Raw genomic sequence first — 21,981 nt, forward strand, 5'->3', positions numbered from 1 at the left:
ATCAGAAAATCTACAAATAACAAATGCTGGAGAGGGTGTGGAGAAAAGGAAACCCTCTTGAACTGTTGGTGGGAATGTAGATTGATACAGCCACTATGGAGAACAGTATAGAGGTTCCTTAAAAAACTAAACATAGAAGTACCATATGATCCAGCAATCCCACTACTGGGCATATACCCAGAGAAAACCATAATTCAAAAAGACACATGCACCCCAATGTTCATTGCAGCACTATTTACAATAGCCAGGTCATGGAAGCAACCTAAATGCCCATCGACAGACGAATGGATAAAGAAGATGTGGCACATATATACAATGGAATATTACTCAGCCATAAAAAGGAACGAAATTGTGTCATTTGTTGAGACGTGGTTGGATCTAGAGACTGTCATACAGAGTGAAGTAAGTCAGAGAGAGAAAAACAAATGTCGTAAATTAACACATATATGTGGAACCTAGAAGAATGGTACAGATGAACCGGTTTGCAGGGCAGAAATTGAGACACAGATGTAGAGAACAAACGTATGGACACCAAGAGGGGAAAATGGCGGGGGAGGTGTGTGGTGAATTGGGCGAATGGGATTGACATGTATGCGCTGTTGTGTATAAAGTTGATGACTAAAAAGATCCTGCTGTATAAAAAAATTTTTTAAATTTACAAGCATTTAAGTTTATTCAACCATGTAGTTTGTAGCAGAATACAAATGGTCTTAAATTATTGCATTTTTTTGGAATGATTATTGTATCAAGAAAATCATACTTCACCAAAACCACAGCATACACTTTCAAACACTGTTTTCAAAGAGTTTCTGATTTTCAACTTAGGAGAGAAAAATAGCCTTTCATGACTGCATCTTTTGCATATAAGATGCATGATAGACTATATTAGGCTCTTCACAAGAACTGCAACATATTCATTCCCTTCTTATGTCACCAAAAATAAGCACACAGTGTAAATATGAAACAAACAAAAAAGAATAATAATTGTTGCAGGCAATCTTGTTTCAAATATTTTCATCAGTTGCTTCACAGAGCCCATTAAAAAACTCATACTGACTCATGCAGGATTAGTTCCCAGGCTCTAAAACACTGCCAAAAGTTTCATGCCACCAGGAAGCCATAGCAATCCAGTTCCAAGGATAGAATAGAAAATGCTGCATACAAAGCATATACCAGACCACCTCAATCTGGTATTAAAACTAAGGGACCAAACATCCAGGATTTCTGTGGTCAGGCTACGCTCTTTGTCACCCTGGTCACTCAGGAACCTCTGCAGCTTCTTCCTGGCCATTTTCCTGGGCTGAACTGCTGACTATTCCTTCACCTCCCCTTCCTGCCCAGAGGAAACCCTTGGTAACCTTTAACCTCCTTTCTGTCTCTATGAATTTCCCTATTCTAGATATATCATTAACTGGAATTATACAGTATTTGTCCTTTTATATCCAATTATTTCATTTATAACAATGTTTTCAAGGTTTGTCCATGTCGTAGCGTGCATCAGGATTTCATACCTTTTTAGGGCTTAATAATATTTTGTTGTATGTATATATCACAATTTGTTTATCCATTTATCTGTTGATGGACACATTTTTTGTTTGTTTGTTTTTACTTTTTGTCTATTGTGAATAATGCTTCATTGAACATTTTTTTGGATCCCTGTTTTCAACTGGGGGAAGTATAAACCTAGGAGTGGAATGGCTAGGTCATATGGCAGCTCTATATTTAGTTTTTTGAGGAACAACCTGTTTTCCCATTTTACCTTTCCATCATTTTACATTTCCACCAATAATGTACCAAAATTCCAGTTTCTCCACATCCTCATTAACACTCATTATTTTCATTTTTAAATTTTATTTTCTTATATCCATCTTAGTACATGTGAAATGATATCTTATTGTGGTTCTGATTTGCCTTTCTCTAGTGACTAACGATGTTGAATGTCTTTTCATGTTCTTATAGGCCATTTGTATGTCTTTGGAGAAATGTCTATGCAAGTCCTTTGCCCATCGTTTGTCTTTTTGTTGAGTTTTAAGAGTCCTTTAAATATATTGAATTTTAAATGTTTATCAGATCTAGGATTTGCAAATATTTTCTCTCATTCTTTAGGCTATCTTTTCAACTCCTTGATAATGTCCTACATACACAAAATGTTTAAATTTTGATAAAGTTCAACTTATTTTTTTGTGGTTGCTGCTGTGCTTTTGGTGTCATATTGAAGAATCCATTGCCAATCCCAAGGTCATGAAGATTTATCCCTAGGTTTTCTTCTAAGATTTTACAGTTTTTAGCACTTATATTGTTGATCCATTTTTAGTCAATTTTTGTATATGAAATAAAGTAGGTGTTCAATGAAATTCTTTTGCACATAGAAATCCAATTGTCCCAGCACCATTTGTGGAAGAGATTATTCTTTCCCATTGAGTGGAATTGGCATCCTTGTCAAAAAGCAATTGGCCATAGCTCTATGTTTTATTTCTGTACTCTCGGTTCTGTATATACAGTTTTCTGGAGAATGGGTTCATTGCTTTCATGGGAAAATGCAGGGTTATGATAATCTCTCCCTCCCTGCCAAAGAGTTAAGTTCCACTATTTTGAAAGAAAACTAACACTGTCAACATTTTTTTAAAAAATGCATCTGTTAAACATATGGGAAAGTAATGGAAGGGGGAGGGGGAAGGGGAGGGAAATATATGATTATGATGGAAAACTCAGAATATTGATCTTCATTATTGAATAAAATAAAATATATATAAATAATGTAAAATAAAATATCTTTTTATGTCTCCTGATTTAGAAAGAAACAGAATAAATCATATTCTGTACTAAGGTTGTCTTTATAAATAAAACAAGACCAGTTAGATAAGCTTTTATTAAATATACATATTTTCTTTTAGCATCTTGGTCTTTGTGTGGATATAGAGCAATAGTTCTTAAATTGTGGTCCTTGAGCAGCAGAAACAGCAACTGGATGCTGGTTAGAAATGCAAATTCTGTGGCTCCAGGCTAGACCTACAGAATCTGAAACTCTGGGAGGAGGCCAAGCAATCTGTGTTTTAACAAAGAGATTCAAACCAGGGTAAAATCTGAGACCCACTAGTAAATAAAGGTAATAGAATGTCCATGACCTCAGATGAATGGCTTCTCTACTTACCTCCTTTAATTTCCCAAAACCAGCACCAGATCAGAGGACCTGAATATATTAAGTATTCAACAAATGTTTATTTTGAATAGGCAACTATTACCTAATTAAACCCTGAGTTAGATTCTGGGAGCAAGAGAAAGAAAGAAAAGCATCAGCACTCAGGGTGAAACAAACTTGCACAAAAGCCTTCTGAATCACTGATAAGCTGAGGGCTGTAGCAGTTATCCCCAGAGAGTGTCATTAGAACCCAGAAGAGTTTTACTTAGCTGCCTGAGTGGAAGAGGAAAGGATAGTGAAAGCTTACTCAGAGGAAGAGAATCTAAGCTGTTTTTAAGGATGAATAGAAGCTTTAGAGAATGACAGTGGGTGAAGGGTATTTCTTGCAGGGGTAATTATACGTGAAAATATGATACAGCAAGGCTTATGTGAGGATTTGGGAAATAACAAGTCTTTTTCCTTTTCCTTTTCCTTCTATAGTGCACATAGAAGCTGACTGTGAATGGCCGAAATTGAAATTAGAGAGATAATAAGGTCTGGATCATGAAGGACCTTGACTACCATGCTTAGGTAAGTGGCATTCATCCAGTAGGTAGGCACTGTGCATCATGGAAACATTTTAAGCCAGAAGGTAAAACAAAGATCCTTAAATTTTAGAATAATGATGTTGACAGCTGATTAGTTGATAACTGGGAAAGGAGTCAGTGAAGAGAGAGAAATGTGTTAGACGTTTATTATGTATTTCCTGCAATAACTTCCTAATACATCCAAAGTGAAACAATAGGTTGAATACATATAAATATGAATGTGTTCAGAGCACAAGTATTTGTAGTTTAAAATATGAATTTTCTATTTATAACGTTAGTGATGTCTTCATTGATATGAGGTAAAAACTCTTAAACAATTGTATTAAAGATCTCAGTAAAGAATGTAGTGACTCTATTACAAAGTAATCTTTTTAAGTCAAATGAAAAATACTTGCATAGATGACTTTTTTGGTTTTTCCTCCAAATTGTTAACTTCAACGTGCATTTGAAATGTATACTTAGGAACATTTACTTAATAATTCGTTTATAGGATATGGTCCTCAGTTTAGGAAAGAAAAAGGTTAATCAGTTGGATTCAAAATAGTAATATATAGCTTTAATAGCATGGAATTTTCAATAGACATACCATCTTCTTTCCTCTTATTGTTCATATATTGTCAATTGATTATTTTTAAATTGGGGTCTATGTCTTATTTCCTCATAGAAAAAAATTTTCACAACTAAATAATGCTTCTCCTCTTTCCTCCTTTTATTCTCCCTTCCTAATATTTCTGTCACCCTTATTCAGGGCCTTTAAGTAAAATAAAGATCTTCTTTCCCCTTTTTTTCTTTCTTCCTTTCTAATTGCTTGGGACCTATAGATTCAAGTGACTCATGTACCTAGAACACATTTCCCATTTTTGTACACAGAGAAACTCCTGTGATAGACAGTTATAGCTCAGGAAGGGTTAGTAGTTATATGTGTCTAGATCTGAGAAGACCAAAAGATATCACCATTAAATTGCAAAAAGAACACTCACTTCTGCTTAAGCAGATAGAATATAATATTTCAGGAAATCTAAACCTTCAAGAAAAGGTTATTATTTAGTAATGAAAGTAGATGAAATATTTAATAAATTTTTATGAAAGATAAAAACTATACTTGGAACTAAACCAAAAGGATGTTATACTGAAACATTGCCTAGTAGACCCACACAAAAATCATTTAATCATCTAGGCCTATGTTTGACTTGCTGTTTATTATTAATTAAATCTCAAAGTCTGTGAAGTTACATCTTGACTTGTGGATTTTTGTCTGGTAGAGATGTAAATTGTCTTCTGTCTGATGGAACCAATTGCCCCAAAGGTTATAGTTCTGTTGCCTTATTGAACATTAACCAGTTTGTATCTTACCATGTCCTTGCTCAGCAGAAGGAGCTACGAATATCTCTGGAGCCTCTTTTATGGGACACCAGTCTCATTTATGAGAGCTCTGCCCTCATGATCCAATCACTCCCCAAAAGATCTCACCTTCTAATACCATCAACTTTGGGAGTTAAGGTGCAATGTATGAATTTGGGGAGAACACACTCAGACCTTAGAATAGAGTCTATAAATATTCAGATATGGCTTTTGTGGTGTGTCAACTTGCCTAGGATAAACTACATTCTCCAGAATTGCCTTTCTAGTATGTTTCCAGATATGGTGGGCTACAGAGATATTCTTCCTGAGAGCTGGAGGACAAAAAAGAAGCAGCAACCATTTTCTAGCATGAATCTGTATTCTTCCAGTTATCCAATCAAATCCTATCCTAGGTGCTTCTATGAAGAGATTTGGCAGATGTAAAGTTCCTGATCAGTTTTACTTTAATTTAGGGAGATTACTTTGGGTGGTTCCACAAGTTAAGTATTCTGTAGGAAGGCCTTAAAAAGGGTCTAAGCTTTCCCTGAGGACACACCCTGAGCTCTATTGGGTTCCAACCTGCTTTTAACCATTCTTTCCTAACTGCCCGTCACAAAAACCTTTGGCTCGTGCTGTGGGTGCCAGCCTGCTTGTGATGTTCCCTTCCTGACTTTCTGACCTTTGGGATATCAGATTTGCTTAAGCAGTCCTCATAATTTGTAAAACAGTGCCTTGGAATAAAACAAAAAAATCAATAAATGTGTTCAGGAGGAGTGGTATATCCATATATCTTACTTCTTCTGCTTACCTGGTTGAACCCTGAGTGATAAACCTCATTAATAAGTTAAGTAAACCTTTGCTATGTTTATTCTATATTTGTATGAGATTCACACTCTTCAACTTTTAAAAACTTTTACTTTGACAAGATAAATAGTGAAGATCAGCAGTAGTTCCTTTGGGCTCTGCTTGGATTCATAAAGTAAAAAAACAAATATTGTGTCTATTTGAAACAAGTTTCTCTTCATGGTTCTGAAGTAATTCACATTGAGTTGTTACCATGACACTATTAAGGAAGCATCTTAAATAATAATAATAATTATTATTATTTAGAAATAATATTGTTTAGAAAGTAGGTTACCTAATTTCTTCTTTAGCATATAGGATCCGGTTCAATTTGGGGAATAACTTTGCCAGAATGTTTCAAACAAGATACTCTAGAGCTGGAATGCTTACTGACAGTCACTTATTTTGCTTATAACCCACTCCATCTGACTGGTTTAGCCAGGTTTAACAGAGACAGGAAAAATACAAAGGATGATGACCAGGTAAGCTACTCTGGTCAAATGCTGCATCCTATCAGTCAGTTAAAATCAACAAGATGGAATGGCAAGTAAGAAGAAACTCTGGGAAAGGCCAACCGTTTCTATTAAGCGTTTCTGTCAATTGAGTCAAAAACATGACTCAAGATGACTTTTAGCAGCTGGAGGGACAGAAAAGATTGTTATTTTTTCCAAATGAGCCCTTGGAGAGTCGCATCTGGTGAACAAGCATACTTTTAAAATAGCCCTTGAGATTAGAAAAGGATGGGTAAAGTAGGGATGATAATTAGAAATTGGAGGAAATGAAAATGAGTAAGAAAAGAGGCGGGGTGGAAATGATGCAGATGAAAAGAGAAAAAATGACAGGGAAAAAATTCTCTTTCAGATCACTGCCCTATACCACAAAGAGGAAAGCAACCAGCCTGTGGGATTTTCTGTTGGTGACTCAACAGTGGCATAATTAGTTGTAGCTCAGATAGGGGCATGGTTTATGAGCCAACTAGGGCTCTTTACTAGACAGGGAGGGTGCAAAGGGGGAGAATTGGCGGACCACCACTCCTTGTGACTGAAAGAGGAAGGATGTAGTCTGTTTGCACTTATCCTGCATTTCATCAATTCAACTTGTGATGTTTTCATTCACTTAAAAAAAAAAATGATGATGAAGTACTCCCCAATGGGTGTGTTTCAGCTTCTAAACAATAAAGACGTCTGTTTTTTTGGTGATGCTAGAAGAGTACATTTTCACCAACCGCTTTTTCCACATTACACAGGGAGGGTATCCAATATCCAAGTGGGTGGCTCCCTGAAAAGGACCAATTTTGGAAGCACCCACCTAGAAAAACATTTTAGATTTTTATGGTTCTTTTCATCCAAAGATCTCAAGGGATTACCAAGCAAAATATGAGATCCTTGACAACATTTCAAGGTGGTAGGAGACAAGAGTTGCTGACATCCCTTGGCAGATGAAAAAACAGTGGGCAAAATGAGGGTACTATGAGGCAGAAAATAACAACAGAACCAAGAATCCTATGCCTCAAACTACTACTGCTGCCTCTGAAACTTTTGTATACCTCTGTCATAACATAGTCTCAGTGTCATTATGTACAAAGTAATTCCCCTTTATTAAAGTACCGCCATTACCTATGTGTCAGTGTGTATCATAACTTCCTGAATGAGGCACACAGTTTCAAGGTCAGGGGTAATTTCCAATATGTATAAGTCTGAATATTTAGTAATTTTTTACCTTTAATAACCATAAGATTCCTTTGGTTGCTATAAATTTACTTGTGTGATTAACAGGCAATTTGGAAGGTTAATTATGCATATGAGAATTATAGGGTTTTATGTCACTATAAACTGAACTTTCAGTAGAATATGCCATTTGGCTTTACTTTGCCAGTGGATTATTTTAGTTTGATGAATGGGAGGGGAAGAAGATTAGCAAATACATCCGTTTATGTTCCTGAAATAGTTATGCTTTATTTTAAAAGTGAATTTTCTTCATTTCCACATAAACCTTTTTGCATTTCACTACACTGTTGACTATAATTCAAGTTGACTATAAGCTTGAGAGTTTTCCCAGGAATAGGTTATATCAATTAGTATTGGTCTTATCCAGTCTCTGAAAATGCAAAACATATCTCCAGAATATGAAGTATACTTCCTTTAAGTTCCAGAGCTCAAATTCAAAATATACCCCTCATGACCTAAAAAATATATAATCAAATGAGCTGCAAAGAAAGGTCTTTTTTGTAATATTAGTAAAAATGTTTGCCAAATGAGTCTCTGTTCCATGTCTCAGAAAATTCCTCATATACATATTTCAATATATTTAAAACGCTGAATCTAGAATTGGAGACTGTTAAAGGGCTCATATTTATTTTCTTGAATGTCAAAATGTAGCCAGTGCCAAAAAGCCTCTGGGTGTATGTACAAAATTTGTAAAAATACATAAAAACCTACTGAACCAAAACCACAGTGGAACTCACAATAACTTTCCAGACAGCATAATTTACCACTTAGTCACTGGGGAATGCCAATCTCAAAAGATAGGTTTTACACCAGGCCAAGAAGATCAACAAAAATAAACCCTTCTTGGACTAGGAAAAAACGGAAAGTCCCATTCCAATGGCCTTAAAACAATACTAATATTAATGATAATCATAAATTAACTGTCTATTTTGGTGTGCCAACATTTAGTTGAATGATTTTTCTAAACATTGTGCCTTTTGAAATGATAATGAATAATTAAGACTATTAGAGTATGTGGTATTAAAGCATTTTCTATTTGTTGTACATTGAGCTCTCTATTTTTTTGGGGGGGCAGGTTTCATATTAGATTAGCAGAGAAGCTGAATTAAATGTGTTTAGCCACAAGAGATAATTATAGTGAGTTTCTGACCTCTCTTATCCCTCTGTAGTCTGAACCCAGGTAAGGAGTACAGAAAGTCCCATCTACTCTATCTCCAACACAGATCCTAACTTGGCTACCTCTGTCTCCTTCTGCACTGCCCTCCTTCAGACGGAGGGATCTCTTGCATGGGCAGCTCTAGCAGCCTCTTTTCTGCTTCTGCTCATCTTTACGTTCCTGCTTCACCACAGCAATTTCTCAACTTGGTCTCTCCTCAGCAGTTCGATTTGTCTTTTAAGAAATGGTCATCAGACCACTCATCCTCTAGCTTATAATTTCCGGTAGCTTCTCATTGCACGTAGGATAAAATCCAGTTCCTACAAGAATCTATATTACAATGTGTGTAGCACCTGCCTCTCTCCCTATTGAGCATATGTATATACAACCTGCAGGACTGCAGTATAACAATGAAATGCTGAAGTTAAGATGAGTTGTTAGTTTGTTAGACTTCTGTTCTTTAAATGTACTATACACATATATAAATCTAATAAACTGTATTGTCAATGTGGATTTCAGGTGGCTTACTAAGAGAGAGGAGTTATCTTGTTTTAAAAGAGAAAACATGGAAAGTTATATTAGGTATGTTGTGCATAAATCTGAAATTCTGGATGCTGCCATTTCATTACTACATCATTTTGTGCCTTTCCTCTGCCACACCAAATATAGAATGTTCATGTAAATAATTTATAAAAGTCTATTCTTGGGGAGCCTAGGGCAGCTAAAACAAAAATAAAATAGATAACAGAGTAAAGTATATCAGAGGATTACCATGACGTATTACAAGAACTCAGAGGAGTTCTAGTTTGTTCTAGGTTCTAGTTTCTTTTTGCCAGATGTGTGATCCTAGAGAAAAATAATGTCTTAGACTCTATTCCTTTGTCTGTAAGATGTAGTAATGAAGATTTCTGTGTTCTTCACGAATGTACTGTTGAAATGTGATGCGTGAATGGCAGTTTGACAGTCAAGTCTCTTTTTTCCCCCCATTCCTATTACTCTTATCCTTCTCTGCACTGTTAAAATGGTAGGAATATTATCCTTGGGGTCCTGAGTAGGGCATCCAAGTATCACTTAGAACAAAGAACTCAACTGAGAAGCTAAATGGATTTTGAAATTCATAAACACAACTGTCTAAAAGCCAAAGAGTTATTTACATGTTAGACCCCAGGCATTTATTATGGGGACAGTTTTCAGTTTGTGGTTTTGAATTACAAAATAGGCTTGTCTTGGAAGAACAGGAGGCAGAGCCTAGAAGACTAAATAAAGTCTATGAAACAAGCACAGAGTGAAGGAGAACTGAGGATGGTATCCAAAGAGCAGCTTCCCTGCTACACAGGGAATAGCTAAACACACACAGACCTCTGGAAAAAGAAGGAGTTTGGAGAATATTTGAAGGTAATAATTTAAGGTTTCGATGCTCTCTGGATTCCTGAAAAGAGCGCCAGATCCCCTCTTTTGAGTCTTGACCTGTTGAAGTGGAGAGAAAAGAAAATAGGATATAAATACCCAGAAAGGATTGGCAAAATCCCAGTAGAGAAAATTTATACCTTACATCACAGGAAACATCTAAGGAAATTTCAAGCTTTTTGAAATTCTTTACTTGGAGAAGTGCCTGAAATCAAGACACACCTGGAGAGAGATTAAAAACTGGTCAAAGAGATGTTTCCATGGATGAACCTAAGGACACACCTTACAAAGTCCAGTGGGGCTAAGAGTAGTAGGGAGGGCAAATGAGATCACACAACTCCCAAGGGGTGAGGAGAGGTAGAAGCACACTCACAGGATCTTCTTTAGACTGAATGAACTTTGGCCAGGAGTTGGGACAGGTGGAGAGACCACATGACCAGAGACCACAGGGACTAGGGAAAGTAGCTGTGGATGTCAGTCTACAGAGCCCCAGAATCAGACAGAACAAGAAATACCATAGCAGAGGGAAGTCCAGACAATGGCATTTATGTCAGACTCCCTCAGGCGGGAGATTGTTGGCAAACCAGAAGTGACTTCGTTTTCTAGAATTTTCTAGATTAAGCAGGTTACATAGTGAAAATGGGAGTTCCACAACCTCGTTAAGTTCACTTACTAAAATATAAAGACAAAACCAACTTAAATAGGGCTTCCCTGGTGGCGCAGTGGTTGAGGGTCCGCCTGCTGATGCAGGGGACACGGATGGGTTCGTGCCCCAGTCCGGGAAGATCCTACATGCCGCGGAGCGGCTGGGCCCGTGAGCCATGGCCGCTGAGCCTGCGCGTCCGGAGCCTGTGCTCCGCAATGGGAGAGGCCACAGCAGTGAGGGGCCCGCGTACCGCAAAAAAAAAAAAAAAAAAAAAAAAAAAATCAACTTAAATAAGTACACATCTGAATTGTGACTGCAAAATATCTAGTCTTTTATAAATAAGCATCAAGGTATCTAGCAGATGGAATTTTAATTTATTCTTGTTGCTGTTGTTGTTGTTACTGAGATAATGGATCACTGAAAACTTACAGGCTGCTGCCACTTCTAGCATCAAAGATGACAGATCTCTGCAGAGCAGTATGCCCGTCCCTGAGACTGTTGATCAGGATGGCAGCAAATTACGTGGACCATCTCTTCTTCAATATATATATAGCTAGAACAGAAAACCAACTCTTTTAATTTCTTTTTTTTCTTCCTTTTCATAGGGAGAATTTAAGGGAATGTGATAGCTTCTATGAGAGAAAACACAACCTTTCATATAATAGTGATGCATAAAGGTATCCCTTAATGTGAACATAAAGGCTTGTGACATTCTGGAGCTGTTGAAGCTGTTGAAGGAGAATCTGATATTACAAAGGAAATATTGCAACTTACTGCCTGGGAGAGTAACAAATATTAAGGGATAGTCAAATTATGTATGTCTTCTTTAACTATGTGAAATCTTATGAATGTATTTAAAATGAGGTTACAAAAAATTGAATCAGAAACATTAACTATGCAGCATAATCCATTAACTCAAGATTGTCTGTAATAAGATACTAAATACACTCAAGAGACTTACTCTTATACACTGGTGCTAATTAAAATATGATTCTTTCTCAGTCACAGATAGGGAATCCTTTATTCCATTAACTTTACAAATTCTTAGACTCATTAAGACTTAGATATAGGTACCCTGAAAAATCACTCAGCCTTCCCTCTGACTATGTGAAAAGCAGGGCAATGAAAAAGAAAATCATATCACTTGATTATATGCCAAGCGTAGAATTGTCAAGATTCTATGAAAAAATGGTGGGGGGGAGACGCATTAGAAAATGAAAAGGGGATTTATATTTTTATTTTCCAAATGTTTGAAACATTGTTGTCTTGAACCAAATACACTCTGATACGAAATGTAAACTAAATAAAATGACTGTTCAGGAAACAATGCCAATAGCTAAAGGATCATAATTGCATGGGGAGAATTTTCAATGCTCTAGAAATATGTTTTAAATATTCTGCCAACATATGTTTCAGTTGCCAAGTCTTATAAAAATATAGTCTTCCCTGAATATTTTGAAATATATTTGTAATAGCTATATTCAGTAAAACCTCATTTATCTGACAACAGCTCGTTCAAAATAGAGTAATTTGAAGAACTACTATGCTATAGCTGGAGAGATAGAGTTTTTCTGTTAATATTCATCATATATTTTGAAATAAAGTTTCAAGGTTACAGAAGTATATGTAAGGAAATCAGATGGCTACTCACCAGTTGTGAAACTATGCTATGCTTCCCCATATGCAAACATCACAAAGATCAGGACATTTTCCCTATACATTTAAATGGCTTCACAGTAAAGCCCAGTCACCATGACTGAAATAGTCACAAGGTGGTCCATTTGTTCTCAAGGTCACTAAAATAAATGCGCTGACCCTGACATTTCTACTTAAATAAGAAAAAGCAGCCTGACTTAGGACTATATAATGGAGGAAAAAAATCCTTATAAATATTGCTCTATATTGTTAATAATATTAAACTTTTACTTTAGTATCTTCCCCAAGACCACAAACAAATATATTTAAAAGATTATTTTATAACCAGAACATGGAAGCAACCTAAGTGTCCATTGACTGATGAATGGATAAAGAAAATGTGACACATATATACGATGGAATATTATTCAGCCATAAAAAGAAACAAAACTGAGTTATTTGTAGGGAGGTGGATGGACCTAGAGTGTGTCATACAGAGTGAAGTAAGTCAGAAAGAGAAAAACAAATACCATATGCTAACACATATATATGGAATCTAAAAAGAAAAAAAAGTTCTGAAGAACCTAGGGGCAGGACAGGAATAAAGATGCAGACATAGAGAATGGACTTGAGGACCCAGGGAAGGGGAAGGGTAAGCTGTGACAAAGTGAGAGAGTGGCATGGATATATATACACTACCAAATGTAAAATAGATAGCTAGTGGGAAGCAGCTGCATAGCACAGGGAGATCAGCTTGGTGCTTTGTGACCACCTAGAGGGGTGGGATAGGGAGGGTGGGAGGAAGATGCAAGAAGGAGGAGACATGGGGATATATGTATATGTATGGCTGATTCACTTTGTTATAAAGTGGAAACTAACACACCATTGTAGAGCAATTATACTCCAATAAAGATGTTAAATCTATATATATATTATTTTAAATTAACAAGAAAGAAAGAATAAATACCATAGCTTTTCTTTTTTAGAATTTTTCTAAAGTTGTAATAAATGCACAGGGAACAGAGTTCAAATGATATTAACGTATATATGATTAAAATTAATTTTCTTTTTCACTTCTGCCCAGCTTTTGTCCCCAAAGGCAACTGCTATTATTAGCTTCTTGGATATCCTTCTATAGATATTCTATATACAAATAAGTATTTATATGTAGATTTTTTAATGTAAATATTAGCATATAACGGGCTTCCCTGGTGGCGCAGTGGTTGAGAGTCTGCCTGCCGATGCAGGGGACACGGGTTTGTGCCCCGGTCCGGGAAGATCCCACATGCCGCGGAGTGGCTGGGCCTGTGAGCCATGGCCGATGAGCCTGCGCGTCTGGAGCCTGTGCTCTGCAACGGGAGAGGCCACAGCAGTGAGAGGCCCGCATACCAAAAAAAAAAAAAAAAAAAAAAAAAAAAAAAAAAAATATATATATATATATATATATATATATATAAAAGCATATGGAGCCTTTTTTTATCTTGAATTTTTTCACTTGATATAAATGGGAGATCTTTCAATTTCACTGCATATAAAACTTCTTTATTCTTTTTTATATTTGCATAATATTCCATAGCATGGATTTACAATAATTTATTTGAACAATCCCCATTGATGTACATTTTTCAGTACTGCAAAGGCTATCCTTATACATACATTATTCTGTGCATGTGAAAATATATCTGTAAGATAGATTCCTAGAAATTGAATTGCTGAGACAGAGGACATGCATTTACATTTGTGATTAGATAAAGATGTATTTAATTACAATTATATCAATTTATGCTCTCATTTAAAGTATAAAAGATCCATACTATAGGGTTTAGAACTTATTTATTGCCATTTTGAAAGTCACCAAACTGAAGACTTATTCACCTACCACTGCAAAATTTAAAGAAAAGAAAGAAAAAAATATAAACATGAATTAGAATTGAAAGGTTTGCATGTTTCCTTTCAATAAAACCAAATATAGTCTCCAAATCTGAATTTTCTTTGAATGGATAAGCTGACATCATTTTTCACAAAGCCAAGTTATGTAAGACTAACAATTTTCTACAAATTTCAGCATCATTGCAAATAAACCAAAATAAAATAACTTCAATATGAATGGAAACAGTATAATCCGTAGAAAGCTATGCAGTTCTTCATTTATATCGTAATGAGGTAGAGAATGTTAGTAATCAATTTAAGATCATTCAACAGTGGTGTAGTGGTGAAGAATCCGCCTGCCAATGCAGGGGACACGGGTTCAAGCCCTGGTCTGGTAAGATCCACATGCTGCGGAGCAACTAAGCCCGTGTGCCACAACTACTGAGCCTGCGCTCTAGAGCCTGTGTGCCACAACTACTGAAGCCCGTGCGCCTAGAGCCCATGCTTCACGACAAGAGAAGCCACCACAATGAGAAGCCTGTGCACCGCAAGGAAGAGTAGCCCCCGCTTGCCGCAACTAGAAAAAACTCAAGTGCAGCAATGAAGACCCAGTGCAGCCCAAAATAAATAAATTAAATTAAATTAAATTAAAAAACTCTACATAAAAAAGATCATTCAACAGACATCAAATATTTAATTCTATTTTTCCCAATTTACTTATTTTCTCAATATTTTATCTTTTTTTCTAAAATAGGAAAACCTGAGGCTTTAGTTTCTCCAAATAAAGTACACTCTTAGAGATTAAAAGAAAAATCTTCAGCAAAACTTTTCCTCTTTCAATGACTAATTCTTTCAGTAATTTTTGGAACAAATTTGTGGACTTCTGCATAGAAACCTTTACTCTCAACTTTAATACCTGAGGAATTTCAAGACAACAACGCCTGATTAAGAGTTACTTATTAACAATATTTTCCTCTAAACAAAATCACATTTAAAAATTAATTAAAACTGATCAAGTTGATAAATACATTTTTGCCATATTATACCTTCGTATGAAGTTTTTATATTCAAAAGAGCCATGTGGATGTAAAACATCCCGAATGCCTTTGAGGTGTTAATATTTTTCTTTGTGTCCATTAGACATGGGAATAAATTTTCAAGCAAGGAGAAGAGAACTTCTTGAGCGTTTAACTATGTGTTGTGGATAAATTCCACTGCCCACAATTATGTTTATTTGCTACTTTATTTTCTCTAGGTTGGCTAACTTTCTCTTACATTTCTTTTCATATCAATACACATTCAGAGTAGCGTTTGCTCTGGTACAGCCCTATTCATTTTAACCTCATACTTGGAAGCATGAGGCATCAGAGTTAAATGAAACTCCCTGGGTGTCAAAAGTCTTCTTATAAAGAACTGCTCAAATTTATATCTCTTAGAGATTCAAGAAAAGGCATGCACAAGGCTGGCTCTCTGAGCCTCTTCAACCAGAGTCTTGGGACACTGCGTGTAAAGTCTGGCAGGGGTACCAGCCTGACCTATCCTTGACCAGTGCTGGGTTAAGGGAATATCCAGGCATGACTAAATAACAGTGGCATGAGGTCAGTTCCACTGAGGAATTTGAATGAGGCTTTCAGTAGAAGGAAAAAGAAGGGATGCCTGGGGAAATAGGATAGAAAGAAGAGCCTGAGGTGTGTCTCCAATTTGCTTCAGATGCCTAGCTCCAAGGATCCTTATCTGAGCAGAACCTGAAAGATTTTCATGAGACACTAAGGCATAATCATAAGACTTCAGCATCATAAAATATTAATATTCTCCTCCACAGTGACTGTGTAGCCCCATTCTTGCAGTGAGGTTTCATTACGTGGAAACAAATTTTTGGAAATTTCTTATAACTGGAATTATCAGTTATTGATATTCTCTAATTCATAAAAATATGTTGATGTCACTGGCTTTTACCATAGTACATGGGGCTTAGAGCATTAAAAACATTTGTCTATAATATCTTCCCACTATGATCCATAATCAGCAATGTTGCCAGCTGTCTTTCTAAAGTGAGGCCTTATTAAAGCTCTTTCCCAACATCGCCTACATGATTTGGTCCTCACCTACATCATCTGGTCCTCACCACCAAGAGGTAAAGTCCAAACTCCTAGAGTATTTGATATACTATTCAGAATCTGGCTCCAACTAACTTCTAGGTCATATCTGTCTCCATTCACCTATGCACATTTTGCATTGTGGACATTAAACACTTCTTGAAGTTCCTCAAACATAATATTTATATAGAAAAATTTCATTTATATCTCTAAAACTCAATATGACATCTTTAAACAAATTACATGGGAAAAAGTAATTTTCTAAACAGAATTGATAAAATGTCAAAATCACATAGATATTTTGAGAAGAAGGACAAATCTCAACAAAGGGGATATTCATCTTAGATGTTGCTGGCACTAAGAAAGGCCATGTTACTCCAATGTTTTGTTTTGTTTTTTTAAATAAGCATATCAATTACATTTGGTGACCTGGAAGAAATTTTTTAAATAGTAAATAGACATGTATAAAAATTGTACTGTTTTTTAAGAAATTGGGAGTGCGGGGCTGATGAGTAACTTGCTATATTTTTTCCCATGTAAATAATGGGAATAAACTTCTGGTTAGTATTTTCATTCAGACTGTCTGATTTTGAGGAACAGGTTCTTATTAATAAATGGGAGATAGCTGTATTAAATTAGATATTTAATACATTCAAAGTGTTGTGTTGTATGTTGTGAGAAATATAAAGATGATTTGTGCCCTACCTTCAAAGAGCTTCCTTTTAAGTTCAGGTCTGAGAAGTATGATGGGATCACAGTTAGTCTTCATTTCCAGTGTTAACTACATAGGGTGCTATGTTCGTAAGGATTCTGAGGCCACAGCTCAGCATGGGAGAATGCCATGACTATTAGTGATGTTTGTAACAGAAACATACTTGCCACCACTGCTCTAGGGATTCATAGGGAAAAGAAAGCACTTCTTGTTGAAGTGACAAATGGGAAGCTGCCGCATAGCATAGGGAAATCAGCTCGCTGCTTTGTGGTGATGTAGAGGTGTGGGATAGGGAGGGTGGGAGGGAGGCTCAAGAGGGAGGGGATATGGGGATATATGTATACGCATAGCTGATTCACTTTGTTGTAGAGCAGAAACTAGCATAACATTGTAAAGCAATTATACTCCAATAAAGATGAAAAAAAATAATAAATAATTATTTAAAAATAAATCTCCTGAAAGAAGTGACACTTAAGCTGGGTAGGGTAAGTTTAGAAATAGGAATGGAAAGAAGTGGTCAAAGTGAAATAGTGCCAGAAGCAGAGCTTAGAAAAGAGAGGACTAGGAAAATTCAATAAAAGCAAGTAGTCATGTTAGTTGAAGCCAAATGAATTCTTCTTGTCCTCAGAAGGGAAGTATAGGGTAACTCCTAAGAAAGTCTCCTTCAACTGGACCAAAATGACCAATGAGAAGCCTTTTCAGTGGAACAGCAATCTCACAATGACTTCAAAAATTAAAACTGAGAGCTACCAATTGCTAGTATATGGGAGGAACTAATGTTAATTGTAAGACAGAATGTACTAAGTAAAGGGGAAAAAGTGAGGAAAAATCTTGACATAACCTTGATTCCGTTAATGAAACATGGGCTAAAAAAAAACATATAGCATTGTAGTTAATAATCTAATTAATAGGGAGTAGTAATAAAAAGAGGGAGAATTTTTCTTTGGGACAAAAATACAAAGTTGCTACCTTTCACAAGGTGAGCTCAAAAAGAGAAAGAAATTATTTCTACCTGCTGATAGACAAAAACTCCAAAAACCTCAGAGCTAAATCTACAACAACACCTTTTCAGGAAACATTATGCATCCCACGTAAGTACTTTAGACCTCCTAGGAATTATACATCGTGGGGTTTAGTCCTGATGGAAACACAAACAGTTCAGGATCATTCTTAAATTGGCCTCAGAGTCATCTTCATGAAGAGGAAATGAGAGAAAGTGTATTTGCATGGAAGGCAAAAGAGGCTTACTGAGAAAATTATATTTGTTTTGTTATCAATTTACCACTTTTTTTTTTTTTTTTTTTTTGCGGTACGCGGGCCTCTCACTGTTGTGGCCTCTCCTGTTGCACGGCACAGGCTCCGGACGCGCAGGCTCAGCGGCCATGGCTCACGGGCCCAGCCGCTCCACAGCATGTGGGATCTTCCCAGACCGGGGCACGAACCCGTGTCTCCTGCACCGGCAGGCAGGCGGACTCTCACCCACTGCGCCACCAGGGAAGCCCCCAATTTACCACTTTTATTTAATCTCTTCTTAGTCTTTTCTGTATAAAAAAATTCTTGCCTTCTTATTCTTAGCCTCTTTACCAGTCTTGTGTCAAGCTAATAGTAACTTTTCAGCCCATAAAACACTTCTGTGCCTATCAGCTATCTTGAACATCACCTAATAAGTAAAATATGATTATTTTATATCCTAACCTTTCTTCTTCCCACTCTCCATTCACATGCTTCAATGCCTGTTGTACCAGTCTGGGTTCAGAGCATGGAAGTAGTAAGAGATATATATTAAGAGATTTACTGCAGTAAAGTGGCTTACACGATCATACGGGCTAGCTAGGCAAGTCTAATATCTACAGGGCAGACCATCAGAAGCGTCAGGCTGGAACTTTCCAGCATGGATTGAAGCTCTTTTCCACAGACAGAATTCCATCTTCTTTCAGGAAAGTTTCAGGTTTTAAGGCCCTGTTTTTAAGACCTTTCAACCTATTGCACTGGCCAACCAAGATTATCGGGGATAATCTCTTTTATTTAAAGTCAACTGACTTTAAGCACATCTTAAAAATACCTTCATAGCAACACGTAAGGTAGCACTTGATTGAATTACTGGGTACTGAAGACTAGACAAGATGATGGTCCAAAAAATCATCACGCCCCCGCCTTGTCAACTTGGCACCCATATACATTTTATTAAACCATACTTACTATCCAAATGAAGACAATAACAAAGTCATGTTTCCATCTAACATGATACAGCTATCCTCCATACCATTGAAAATACATTAATACTTCAGAAGAGGATTCAAAGATCTTCCCTGATATTCACTATTCTCTTTTGATATCCTGTAACTTAAAAACCGTGATATACAATTAACTATTATTAATATATCTTATGTTAGATAATAAGGAGATAAGAGAGGGAAGAAAGCAAAATTACTTGGTTAATATATATGCAAACATATTTATAACAAAATAATCAAGAAATACGCATAATTATTACAGTCCTTGTTTCTGCAACTAGTAACACAGTCGCTGTAGGCATTTATGACTACCTTCTTCCACTGCCCATTTTGTATTCCCTCTTCACTCAGCAACCACCCAAGCTGATTATGATTCTTTGCATAGCAAAGTGACCCAAACCTTGATTCATGAAGGTTCTGGACCATTAGCACTCCTGCCTGAATTGGGTTATTTTAGTTTCGCATTGACTTTAATCATAGGACATGGTAGAACTAAAATATATCCTAAGGGATCTCCAGTGTTCCAGACAAAATCTTCCATACTTCCATTTTTCAGTAGCAACTTTCCCTTGGCAATTAATATCATCTCAGGCAGTACTGTAACTCCCTTCTCTGCCTGTTGATTCAAAGATGTAAAGAGGCTGGGTGACAGTCTTAACTTTTAGTCCACAATAATAATTGTGTCTCCTGGTGGAAGCATTCTTCCCAGTGGAACTAAGTCCTCCAGACCATCATAGCCTAAGGTTGTGAGGACTAGAAGTGAAAATTTTGCTGGTGGAACACTAAGAGTAATAGAGAGTGGAGCCACTCCCATTTCTGTGTTTTCATTCCCGGACCAGTGGGAGAAATAGCAACATATACTGGATGCTGATTCAGAGCATATGCAGCCTCCTGCAGAGTACTGCCCCAACTCTGAAAACATGGCCACATAGCTGACATTGCAACAGAGTCTTTAAAATGTCATTTCACAATTCTATCAAGAAAGCTGCCTTAGGTTGGTTGGGAACATGATAAAACCAGGGAATTCCGTGAGCATAGGCCCATTGCTCCACTTCTTTTGCTGTGAAGTAAGTTCTTTGATCAGAGCAATGCTATTTAGAGTATGGTGATAGAGAATAATGTATTTTATAAGTTCAGCAGTGGTATTTTTGACAGAAGCATTGTGTGCAGGGAAAGCAAATCCGTATCCAGAGTAAGTGTCTGCTCTAATAAGAACAAAATTCTGCCCTTTTCATAGTGGAAGTGGTCCAATGTTATCAACCTGCCGTCAGCTAGCTGGCTGATCATCCCAAGAAATGCTACCATGTTGCAGACACAGTATTGGTCTCTGTTGCTGGCAGACTGGGAACTCATCAGTGACTATAGTCAGGTCAGCCTTAGTGAGTAGCAGTCCATGTTATTGAGAATAACCTCCATCTATGATGGTCCATTGGACGTGACAAGAGTGGTTGGGGAAAGGGACTGACAGGTATCCACAGAATGGATCTTCCTATCCACTGTATTATTAAAATCTTCCTCTGTTGAGTTCACCCTTTGATGAGCATTAACAAGGGACACCAATGTCTTTACAATCTTTGCTCATTCAGAAAGAGCTATCTATAAATCTCTTTCCCAGTCTTCCTTGTTATGAATTTTCTAATTATATTTCTTCCCAGTCCCTGACCATGTAGCCAAATAATTGGTCAGAGTCCACAAATAGGCCTAGACTCATAACTTTGGCCATTTAGTCTTCCAGGCAAAATAAACAACTGCGTACATTGCTCTAAGCACAGCCCACTAGGAGAGTTTCCCTTCACCACTGTCCTTCAGGAATATCCCAGAAAGGGGTGTAGTGATAGAACTGACCACTTTCAGGTGGTGCCTGCATATCATGCAGAGCCATCTATCAACCAGGCTTGAGTTTTCCCTTCCTCAGTCAATTCGTCACAGGGAATTCTCCATGAGGTCCTAAGTGCAAGCTAAAAGATAGAAGGCAATGTAGCAGGAGTATTGGCCTTGGGTATTTGGGCTACTTCTTCATGCAACTTACTTATACTTTTAAGGCATACTCAAGCGTGATCTCTTATAGCCACCTTCATGTCATGGTTACTATACATGCCCAAATTTATGGTTTTATGGGTCAAACAACACCCAGTTCACAATGGAAAGCTCAGTCCACAAGATGATTTTGTGGCTCATGATTAAGTATTCAGTATCTACTTAAGGCCCAGGATAGATAGACAGTTGATAGATAGATAGAGAGAGAGAGAGAGAGAGATGATAGATAGTTCCGTTCTATAGTTTCTGTTTCCCTGGAGAACCTTGACTAATACAGCCCGTATGAATAAATTTAGCCTGATTCAATGTTATGTTTCTTCCCCCATTACACCCTTAATATCCGTTCCCACACATATTTCACAGATTTCTATCTATATAAATTGAAAATAATGCAGTTATGCAGTTTTTTTGGTACGTGGTGCAGTGCACTTCCTGGCAGGTCACACTTTGTTCCTCATCTTTTGAGAACTGCTGGGTCTTGAGTCTAGTTATAGGTCTAGAAACTAAGACAGGTAGTGCAGGTAGGTCATGAGGAGAAGCAGCAGTGTTTTG

At 36.9% G+C, this 21,981-nt stretch overlaps 1 pseudogene; it reads right to left on the minus strand.

Annotated features, from left to right (window-relative positions):
• Positions 1–816: 816 nt before the first annotated feature.
• LOC116742242 lies at positions 817–1,291 on the minus strand (annotated as a pseudogene).
• Positions 1,292–21,981: the final 20,690 nt, after the last annotated feature.

Source organism: Phocoena sinus, chromosome 17, assembly GCF_008692025.1.
Source record: "Phocoena sinus isolate mPhoSin1 chromosome 17, mPhoSin1.pri, whole genome shotgun sequence".
In the NCBI taxonomy this organism is placed as follows: domain Eukaryota; kingdom Metazoa; phylum Chordata; class Mammalia; order Artiodactyla; family Phocoenidae; genus Phocoena; species Phocoena sinus.